Consider the following 11973-nt stretch of genomic DNA (forward strand, 5'->3'; position numbering starts at 1 on the left):
ACATTTCTCCTCATAGAGCCTAGCCTCCCGGATAATCTGTTCTGCACACAGGTTGAAAAGGTATGGAGACAAGGACGCATCCCTGGCGTATGTCCTTCCCAATTTTGAACCATGCAGTGTTCCCTTGCTCTGTTCTGATGACTGTCTCCTGGTCCAAGTATAGGTTTCGCATTAGCATGATCAGGTGTTCTGGGATTCCCATTCTTCTCAGAGTCAGCCACAGTTTCTTATGATCCACACAGTCAAATGCTTTTGCAAAAATGAATAATTGGCTTAAGTGTGTGTGTGTGTGTGTGTGGAGAGAGAGAGAAAGAGAGACCCAACCACTTGCCATTGAGTTTATTATGGCTCCTGGCCCTATCTTCTGCATCAGAATGTAACTTATTCATCCACAGGATTTTCAATGACTGCTTTTTCCGAAGTAGACAGCCAAGCCTTCAAGAGCTGTCTGGGTGAGCTTGAAACAATAGTTTGTACCCTGCCAGGTATATACTGGAGCTCTGATGACCTGTGGTAAGGACCTGCACTCTCAACCCAAAGATACGTGGTTTGAATCTGCCAGCTACTCCACAGGAAAAAGATCAACTCCTGTTCTATAAGCGCCTCTGAAAATGCATTGGAGGGTCAGCTAGGAGTCGGTTCTGACTTGACAGTCCTCAACAACAATCTGGGTACAGAAATAAACTACAGTGGATACACAGCTTTAAATACAGTGCTGATCTGAGCTTACTCCCATTTCATTTTCTCATTGGAGAATTCATTATAATGCAAATTCTTTCCCTTTGATTCTTGTTCCTTTTTACACAGTTAGGATCTAAGCTAGTCTAAGAGCTACTACAGCAACACAAAGAATTCAGAGCCTCTCTATTTAAGGCAGCTGTTAGGATAGCAGAACTCACCACATGTATTTCTATAGTTCTAGCTTACTCTTTTTTGGTTCCTTTAGACATAATTCAAGTCAACACCACTTTCTTTCTTTGAAAACATCTAATTTCTGTCTACATAACGATCGTGTAAAGTTGTGATTTAAAAAAACCCCAAAAAACAGCTTTCTGATGTCATCGCCAGAGCTCTTACCACCAAGCTAAAGGAGGTATATAGTTAAGCTCAGGGATGTGTATTATGACGGGATTCTCCTCTTCATCCATGTGGTCACTATCCCACCTTTAGAATAAAGTAAAATATAAGAACCGACTATTTATTCTGGGGTCAATCTGCTGGCAAGCACCTCTTTAAGATGCTCAAGAGCAAGGATGTCCATGTAAAGACCAAGGTGTACCTCATGCAAGCCGTGGTATTTTCAATTGCTTCCTATGCATCGGAAAGTTGGACAATGAATGAATAAAGAAGACCAAAGAAAAACTGAGGTCTTTGAATTGTGCGCTTTTGTTTGTTCGCTTGCTTGTGGGTTTGTTTGCTTGCTTCAGGATTAGTAAAGAATATTGAATATTCTATGAAATTCCAAAAGAATAAATAAATCTCTTTGAACAGAGTACAACCAGAGTTGTGCCTGAGGGGTGAAGACAGTGAAACTTAGTCTCCCATATTTTGGGTATGAAGTCAGGGGAAGCCAGTGCTCAGAAAAAAAGATATTACGCTGAGAAAAACAGAGCGTCAGTGAATGAGAGGGAGACTCTTAACAAGATAGTGACATGGTGACTGCGGCAGTGAGTGTGAACAGGGCAGAGTGACGAGAGCCCAGGACAGGGCAAAGTTGAGATCTGCTGTTCATATGGCCATTATGAATTGTAATCAACTCAATGGCTCCAAATGCAGTTGCACCAGGTAAATAAGCAAAGTTTGATTAACTCCCTTTACTCTGTCTGGGGGGTAATGTCCTAGGCAATTACAATCCAAAGATCCTTTCCCACTGGTTCTAAACTTTGTTTATCATCAGCTAATCACAGTATCCCAATCTTCTGAGCTTGAGATTTTGGTGTGCTTTATGCTACTGCTTTTTAAGCAAGAATCTTCTGGACTCGTTGCTCTCTGATATTTTTGGACTGGTTTGCTTTCTATGCTTTTACAAATTTCATATGAATTTAAAAACTTTGCAGTGAGAAATTGCTGTGATGTCTTCTTTAGTAAACATCTTGGGAAACATTTTCACTATAGAGGAAGTGGCTTTTGCAAGGTCACTAGCCTGTTGCTAGCTCACTTCTGCTTGCCAAGTGATGTAAGTTACACAGTACTAAGTTATGGAATGCTTGTTGAGATGTCTTTAAAGATCCAGACAGGGCCTTTGAACATGACAACTTTGTTTACCAGTGGTATAAAGTTCCCAACCTCTGAAGAGCGAGGAGTCTGGCCTCACCACCAACTAGGCTACAACCCAGTAAGTAATCCTTCATAAAGCACAACTCTTAAATTACCATCATTGGATTGACTGCCTTTTCTTTCCCTCTTAACAATTTAGGGTAAATTTCAAGTTATGGATCCAAAGTTGTACTCCTAAAAACATTGTCTGCCCTTGTACACCAATATTCAAAGCAGCATTATTCACCATCACAAGAACATGGAAACAGCCTAAGTGTCCACAATCGAATGAATTGAGAAATTATGATACATTCACATGATGGAATACTATACAGCACACAGGAGCAAGTATTTTGTAAATTACTACCTCACTTGAGAGGGCACTAGAGAGCAATATCCTGAGTGAACTAATTCATTCACATAAGGTCAAATACTATACAAAACCATTATTGTAGAATGAGTATGAGGATCCAAGTGGGGGGGGGGCTAGAAGCAGAGGGCTAAGGATGGGCAGGGTGGTGGTTAATCATAGGGTCACACAACTGGGGGGGATGAAGGAAATGGAAAAGATTCGATGTGAAAAACAATGTATTTGAACTTTGTAAATAAATTAGTATAAAGTTAAACAAACAAACAAAAAATATTGTCTGCCCTTTACCATGATGGTGGCAAAATTCATCCATTATCCTACGCCTACATAATTGGTGCTTCTAGTTTCTTTTGTGGTTTGATAAAAATGGTTAGATATATAAATGGAAAGATTAAGAAATCTTTATTTTAGTCCCAGAGCAGTTGCTAAAAATGACTTCATAGCTTTCCAGAAAGATGTTATTCACCCATACTTTAAATCATTCTCTTTTATAAGTGAACATCTTGCTCTTTGGAATCTTACTGTGATTTTCATGTGCAATCGAGGCTAAATTGACTCAGAGCTGACCCTCCCATGGCTTTTCACAGGCTGTAAATGGCATAGGAGGAGACTGTCCACCTTTTTCCCTCAAAGCAGCTGGTAGATTTGATCTGTGTACCTTTGGATTGGCAGCACAACTCCTCATCACTAAGTTACAGAGCTCTCCAGCATCCACAGATCATTTCCAGAATGCTGTGAGTTGCTGACCAAGAATTTCTCTGGATTTCCTTCTCTCTCTGTCCACTTACTGCGGGTAAGGACCTTCCTTCAGTACCAATTAAATGACTAAGATTGGCTTTACAAAGTTATTAAGTCTACTGTGCTTCTTTTCAGGTTGTTGGTGTTAGGTGAAAGCCAGATAGAAAAACAACTAATTTGGAGAAATAATGAGTTAGAGGTACTTGGTAGCCTCCCGGCCTTCAACAAGCCTCAAGTAAAAAAAATTTTGTGTCTTTAAAGACAAGTATGCATACTACTGGAGGTCCTGGGCTTGTTCTGTCAAGTTCCGTCTGTTCTGGTGCTCTTTCTAGGTCACATTCTAGAGAAGCATCTTTCAGTCTCCTGGCTTTCACAAAGACAGAGCTCTCAAGATGAGGAAGAATGCTGCATTTTGCCTGTTTTCCTTTGGGGGGTGCTGATGATGTCGTCCTTAAGGGGCTGCATTGTCAGCCCCAAAGGTCATGTTTCTCAAGTGATTTGAATTCACCAGCTCGTCCAACGGAGAAAGAGGACAGTCTCTTCTTGTGTGACCTACAGCTTTGGAAACTGCACAAAAGTCAATTCTTACTCAGAATTTATTTGATAAGAGAGAAAAGTAAAATTATAAGCACATATGTAAAGAAGCATTTGCTCCAAATTATGGTAGATAGATGTCTTTTTTCATGATAATTAAAATCTTGTAGTTTGTTGTTGTTAGATGCCATTGAGTCGAGTATGACTCACAGTGCCCCTATGAACAGAAGATCTGAAGCCTGTTCCATCCTGTGTCATCCTCACACTTCCTGACCCATTGCCACAGTCACCATGTCAACACACCTGGTTGAGGGTCTTCCTCTCCTTCACCGGCCCTCCACTCTTTCTAGCATCACGTCCTTCTCCAAAGAAGAGCCCCTCCTTGCCACAAACACTAATATGTCAGACAAAGCCTCAGCATTCTTGTCTCCAAAGGGTGCTCCAGCCGTACTCTTTCCAAGACATATCTGTTTGTCCTTTTGGCCAGCCATGGGATGTTAAGCGCTCTTCTCCAACATCACAGCTCAAAGGTGTCAATTCTTTTCCTGTCATCCTTATTCATTCTCCAGCTCTCAGATGTATAGCAAGTGATCAGAAAGACTATGGCCTGAATCAGATACACCTTAGTCCTCAAACTGACATCATTACTCCTCAATCACTTGGAGAGGTCCCTAACTGCAGATTTTCCCAGTGCAATGAGTTGCAATGGTGTTCAGACTTTGCAACAAAGTCTGAGAGCAACTGATTTCAATAATAAATACCTAATATTTGTGAGATGAATGAGCAAGTGAATACTGCATTTTCACTTGCTCATTAGCCAGTGGCTCTCAGACTTTGTTGTACATTGGAATAACTTAGAGAGTCTTTAGATCTGTTCATGTCCAAGTCATATCCCACACTAATTATATCAGGATGCCTGGGAGGGGGAGCCCAGCATTGGTGTTTTGCAAGATCATGGGTTGACTTTAATGTGTGTCCTTTAATAAGGGTCTTCTCCATCCAAAAGAAGTAAACTGGGTGCTTGGTGTCTTAAAAGTGGAACTTGAAATCTAGGCTAGGCACTTAGTCATGTACACAAGGACATATAATGCAAGACGGAAAGCAATATGTGCTTTAAAGCAGTCACATGAGCATCACATTTTGAGGTCAGCTCAGTGTAGCATCGTTTCTCCCACTGAGTGTCACTGAGACTCGGAGAGCCCAACACAAGAACATATTTGGAGTAATGCAGTCATTTCTGGGAGTTTCATCTCCAGAAAGAGGCAGACAAACTGGAAAGGGCTCAAAGAAGAGCAACAAAATGATTACAGGCCTGGAGGGATTGATTTAGAGGGAAAGATGAAAAGGCCTATATATGTAAAATCTAACTAAGTGGTGATTAAAGAGGGGCTATGATAACAGTCTGCTAATACCTGAAGGGTGTAAACATCAAGGAATGAACTGAATTCCTCTGCATGAGACAAAGGATGTTAGCTAAGAGTAATAGATGGAATTTTGAAACAGAAAATAAAAGCGCAGTGCCAGGTAATCCATCCTGATCGAGTGGGCTATTGAGCTATGGGACGAGTTTCCAAAGGAAGGGTAGCCCTTACATCACTTGAGGTTGCCCGTAAAACAAGTTTGAGCAAATTCTTAGGAACTAGTTGATTAAGAGCAATTTTTTGTGACCTAGGTAGTGGTGGGGGAAAAGGGCAACAACTGAAGGAAGGAAGAATACTGCTTAATTTTCTTTTCAAATATAATATCAAAATGAGTCTATAAAAAGTTCAGATTTAATAGAACTCTTTAAATATGATTGCAAATGAGGTTGACCTATTAGTTATTATCAATGTGCACATTATAGATGCAGAAAATCCATGTCAGAAGCTACTTTTGTCTAAGTTTTTATGTGATATTTTACCAACACATTCATTTCTTTCAACTTCATGGAAATATAATCTTTATGTGTCTGAGAAACCTCGGCAGACATTTACATATAGACTTCTCTGTTATCATTCTATGACATTTCTAAACTGGGATTTCTTTTACTCGGAAACCAAGGATGTTGCCTATTTAACACAGTGATCCCAAAGGCTTAAAAAAAAGTGAATGATAATAACAGCTAATAATTTTTGGAGCACTTCTTACAGGCCAGAAATTGTGTTAACAAAATTTCAGCCCATTACCTAATCTAAATGAATCATCCCCACAACCTTACGAAGAGGCACTAACAATCCTCCCATTTATTTTTTTTCTATCAAGAAAATATTATTTAAAGAGGTTGGGTAATGCATTCAAGGTCACACGCCTCATGATGGTGCCACGAGAAATTAAAAGCCGGTCTTAGATCACTCCAGAGCCCACACTGGCTCTCCTCTCTTTTATGGAGTGCTATTAAAATAGCACAACATTGAGAACTAGATAACAATTGTCATCTTACAAATCCCCTCCTAAACCTTATCTGCAATATGGGAATAATAATACCTATGTCACAGAGTTATTCTGAAGAATGAATAAAGATGATTTTTAAAGCATTTAGCACAGACTGTCACATAGAAAGATCCTAAAGAAATGATACATTTTTTTTTAAATTTAAAAAATCAAAACCTTAAACCCACAAACTAACCATTGGACACAGACTTCTCATAACTGCTGTTACTGGCTTCCGTTCAGTCACTCATACACATTTCATTTTTTTACAGTAATCTATCACATTTCTTTCTATCTCCCGCTTCTCGGTTCCTCAGGTTTGTTTCTTTTCATGAAGCCTAGAGAACAACTAGCTGGTATATTAGGGAGCCGTGCTGCTAACCCCAAGCCTGAGTCTCCCTGGTGGTTCAAATCCACCAGACGCTTCCCTGGAGAAAAATGGACAACCTCTTCCTGTGCCATTCGTGGTCTTGGAACACAATGGAAGGTCAGCTATGCATCATTTCCTGTTCATTGGCAATGAAATTCCCCCCTCTTATCTTAAGAGTGCATCTTGAACTTCAAAAGCATAAGCTATGAAAGAAGACACCATCTATATAAATAAATGGATTCATTCGTCTAGAGAATATTCCACAAGCACCTATTATATTCAAAGTGATATGGTCCAATCCTTGGGGAATGCTGGGGAAAGTGGAGGATGCGAGAAAGAGAAGACCCTTAACAACACGGGCCAACACAGTTACTTTAACAAGGGGCTGAAGCTTCTCAGAGATGGCAGGCATGGCACAGGGTAGGGCAAGGTTCAGACCCGTTGTGCAAAGGGTCGCTGTGAGTTGTAATGGCTACAACAACCTTAACTAACCTCAGACTAGCAGTCCCCAGGTGAAGCGAACCTGGTGCTTGAAGTCTTTCGAAGGGCAAAGAGCACCACAGGGGAAAGTGTAGCTAGACTTCTCTAGCCCAAAAGGACCCCCGGGGAACGCAAATGAATCAGCAGTCACATATTGGATCTCAGGCTATGAGGTCAGTGAGAGGAGGGATTCTTTTCAAGCTTTCTCAACACCCCATAAATCATCCCATATGAGCCACTCGCTCCTCCACGTCCACGGAAGGTTGGTCCTGTTCCAGAATGAGCAATCTTCAGGAAGCCCGCAGTAGTGCTGCCTTCCCAGATCAACACAGAGAAGCAAAAAGCCCTCCACATACACAGAGAAACACTTATGTTAGAAAAAGCCGTTCCAACTTGCTGATAAGAAAAGAAACATGCATAGGTGAAGGCCAACCGTCACTGCCATCCATCCTCCGTCTGCACTGAGAAGGTGCCAGGGCTGCAGTTGAATGCACCTCTACCAGGGAGGAAATTACGTCTGAGGCCTTATGCCCAATGCCCAGCCCAGGCCTGCTCTGTGTGACCACAGAGGCCTCACGGCTCTGCTGTGAAGTGAGAAAAGCAAACCAAGCACAGCATGGGTTTGACAAACCTTAACATGCTTTTTTTGGGGGGGCGGGAACTATTTAACCTGAGAGTAAGACTTTCCTCCTTTTTAAAAAAAAACAAACTACGAAGCTCTGATGACCTTGTGGTGAGGAGCTGCACTGCCCTCCAAAAGGTGTGTGCAGGGTCCCTCTCCAGCACAGGGGAGAAAGACAGTATTCATTTTAATGAAGAGCTGACAAAGTAAACAAAATGTGTTGGTGCTTTGTTTTTACTTGCCAAAACAAAAAGTAAGTAAGGGTTAAGAAAAGGCCCTTCAGTACTTTAAAAAAAATTATTTATTCATTTCTATTACTAGACCATGAATTTAAGACTTTTCAAACTACGGGTATAAAGCATGTTAATTGTCCAGCCACGTGAGGAAGAAAAGTACCAATATTTACAACCACCCAGCATGTTAACTTTTTATTTGCTCCTAGATACAGACACTTAGACTCTGCTCGAGTGAGAATTCTCAATTCCACCGCTAATTCAGGTTTTCAGCTCTGACAGGTTGACTAGCGAGGGAATCTCTCCTGGCGATGGAGAGAGTAAGTAAGTCACCGTGAGCTCAAGTGTGTTGTCTTTCTCTTCACTGCAGCTACTGACAAGTAAAGACAGAGGTTCCAAAGTGACTAATGAAGAAAATGTTAAGGTGGAGACAGGACTTAATGGTTTAAAAGCCATCACTGGAGGCACGGAGCTGCGTTCACTTTGAAGTTGATCAAGCTACCCGATGACGTGGCAAGAAAAGATTTCCTTTAAAACCAACCACCCCCCCCAAAAAAAAATGTAATGTTTAATCAAAGGCCACTTGCCGCTCCTCTATTAAACAGCTACTAAAAGGGGGTGTAGGGTGAGCAAGCTGACTGTTTGTCTTTGCTAATTCTGAGAGTAATTATAGCATCCAATTTCTGGGCATGTTCTTCAATAAGTAGGTCAGACTCACAGTGTTTGGATATTGCCATTTAGAATGAGCTGGTGCTGAGAAGGTTGCTAGGAAGAGGGGGGAGGCAGAGAAATATAAATGATGAATTATGCAATAATCAGATTGTCCTTGCCTTTTCCTAGTGGGGTTAAGAGATTATGATGTTAATCCAGCACTAGATAATTTTGTCAGGAGAAAAAAGTCAGAAAAAAACAACTCCCACAGTTTTCTGTGAAAAAGGAAAGTAGATCTTAGAGATATGCCGTAGGATTCCCTATTGTCAGATCCAAACCCTTTGAAACTTATGATAGTGATTTTTTTCCCCACCTTCCGAGATGGCCAGAGTAAAAGGGAAGTCATTCATCATGGACCTTCAGACATGTGGCTTCCTAACGTCCCACAGACCACCATGGAAGCCACAGGAGGCTCTATCAGGAGAGTGAGCATGTTCTACATAAAGAAAGGAAATGATGTCACTTGTTGACCTTGTTGAGACTTTCGTTCAAAGGTAGCTACAATATACTGGTATCAGGACATTCACCCCCTGCCAAACCACACAATTTTGTGTTAATACACGCATAGGTTGGAAGAAGGAGTGGCATCCACTTCCGTAATAGCTTGCCTCCGGAAACATTATGAACCTGGAGAGAGGATGAAAGGCACCCAAGCGAGGACTCTCCTTCATAGGGTCACTATGAGTCGCCTGCTACTCGAGGACACTTAACAACAATAACATCAACATAGAGAGAGAGATCAGCTGGCCTAGTGGACAGAAAGAGGGGCTACCAAGCCAAAAGTGGGTGACTTTTAATCCGCGGCCCTCGGGCCTGTCTTTCATTGCTTTTGTTCACACATTCCTCTAGGTCGTATAGTCCTGGTGTATAAGTTGCCGTACAGCAGTCACTTGTGGTTGCTGTGAGGCTGAACGCTGTGACACAGATGTGTCAAATGCATTAATGGTTGGTTACCCAATGTGGACAGAGAGTGGGGCGGAGCTCCCCGATTAAAACAAGCTTGGAAGGAGGAATGGCATCCACTTCAGTTAATAGTTTGCCTCCGGAAACACTATGAACCTGGAGAGAGGATGAAAGATACCCAAGCATTGAGGACTCTCCTTCATAGGGTCGCTATGAGTTGCCTGCTATTCGACGGCACTTAAAACCACAACACAACACGCATAGAAGCTCTGGTGTCATTGTGTAAGATATCCTGTACCACTAGCTGAAAGGATAATGGTGTTAAAGGAGTATCTGTTTCTGAGAAAGAGGAGCCGCTTCCAAGACTGACAGCTGGGGAAACCCAGTGGAGGGTCACTATGAGTTAGAACTCACTACAGCAACAGTGGGTTTGGGTTTTGGTAAATTTAAGTATGTTTTTAAGGGTGAGCATGAATGATGTGTCCATGAAATGTGTGTTACAGCAACAGTGGGTTTGGGTTTTGGTAAATTTAAGTATGTTTTTAAGGGTGAGCATGAATGATGTGTCCATGAAATGTGTGTGTAATGTGTGCATAGTTTTAGACAGGAAGATAGAAGGAAAAAATGTAACCCCATTCAAAATTCAGAGAAGAAATCGTTCTCCAGGGTTACAAATAAGGTCATAAAAAAAAAGCTGTGCTGCTATCACAGAGACTGTCCGACCCTGATGGTTTGAATCCACCAAAGTGTTCCAGGGAGAAAGATGGGCAATCTCTTCCTGTGTGCTTTAAAGCCTTGGAAACCCGATGGAGGGTCAACTGTGAGTCAGAACTGACTCTCAGCCCAATGATACACATGGAGATGTAATGGAACATTCAAAAACATCTCATTTTGAGAGCTTATCTTTCCCACCTCTGAGATCAGTGTGTGTATGGCTATAAGCAAGTGTTTAAATAGCTCAAAGTCTCCAACTCTTTAATGTCGAATTTAACAATCAAGCTGAAACTGAGTGGACTAGGAGACTGCTGAATGATAAGGCAAAGGTGAGTTATGATCACGGCCAAGATGCTCCTTTGAAGCAACGATGGCAAGATTGGTCTTCGCGAACCTCGGACCCATCCCACGGAAAGGGCATCAGGCTTAATAAATAAGAAGAGAGAAAAAAAGAGGAGAGTCAGCGACAGACGAAAAGGAAGATCATCCACAGGATAGCTTGTCTGTGATAAATAAAGGACACAAGCACAGAAACAACTGTGAGGTATGATAAAGGGCCAAGCAGTGTTTCATTCCATTGTACGTGCAATGTTCATGAGTCTAAATGGCTCAATGGCCCTTAATGGCAATTGTGCTAATAACTGGAAATTCAGACATTATGGAATTGTTCTGGAATCCCAAATTCACGTGGTTCAAATGCATCAGCTACTCGAAATGACAAGGATGGACCATCTCCTCCACTGGACAGTCAGCTTTGGGTCAGTTCCAACTCGATGGTACACACAGCAGCTCTTAACTAGATAAACATTATTCCTAATTAGCAACTGAGAAAATGCTTTATGGAAGTCACTGAGACTTCTAAGACATCTTAGAAGGGTAGCTAGACATAGAAACAAGATTATGTAACAATTTGCTCAGAGAATTGTCCTACTATTTAAAATTTCTAAAATTTAGGTTCATTCTACCTTCCTCCTTACCTTCAACCTAAAACAATCTAAGTAACCCAGGTGAAATTATTTCAGGGCTCTTTGGAATCCTGAAGACTTAGCGAGATCTTAATTATTAGGAAATTTGTGATTCTCCTTCTTTGCCTCTCCTAATACTAAGAGACCAGCATCTCTGCTGTTGTTTGGTTAGGTTCTGTGGAGTCAAGCAGGACTCAGAGTGACCCTGTGAACAAAAGATATCCTGTGCCATCCTCACACTTCCTGACACACTAGAGCCCATTGCAACAGTCACTGTGTCAATCCACCTGGTTGAGTGCCTTCTTCTCCTCCACTGACCCTTCTCCCTTCCCCGCATCATGTCCTTCTCTAAGGAATAGCCCCGCTCCTGGCAACAAGCCCAAAGTATGTGAGGCAAAGCCTCATCATTCTTGCCTCCAAAGAGCACTCCAGCTTGAGAAGGAGTGTTTCAGGATTGTATACGCCCTCCCTACCTATTCAATTTGTATGCTGAGCAAATTATCTGAGAAGATAGACTCTGAGGAATGTGGCATCAGAATTGGAGGGAGACTCAACAACCTGTGTTATGCAGATGGCGCTACTTTCCTTGCTGAAAGTGAGGAGGGCTTTAAGCACCTTTGCTGAGGCACATACAATTCTACTCCAAGCACTGGCTCTGCCAAGTAGCC

Source organism: Elephantulus edwardii, unplaced genomic scaffold (assembly GCF_000299155.1).
Source record: "Elephantulus edwardii isolate Elephantulus edwardi_28Jun2011 unplaced genomic scaffold, EleEdw1.0 scaffold00114, whole genome shotgun sequence".
Classification (NCBI taxonomy): Eukaryota; Metazoa; Chordata; class Mammalia; order Macroscelidea; family Macroscelididae; genus Elephantulus; species Elephantulus edwardii.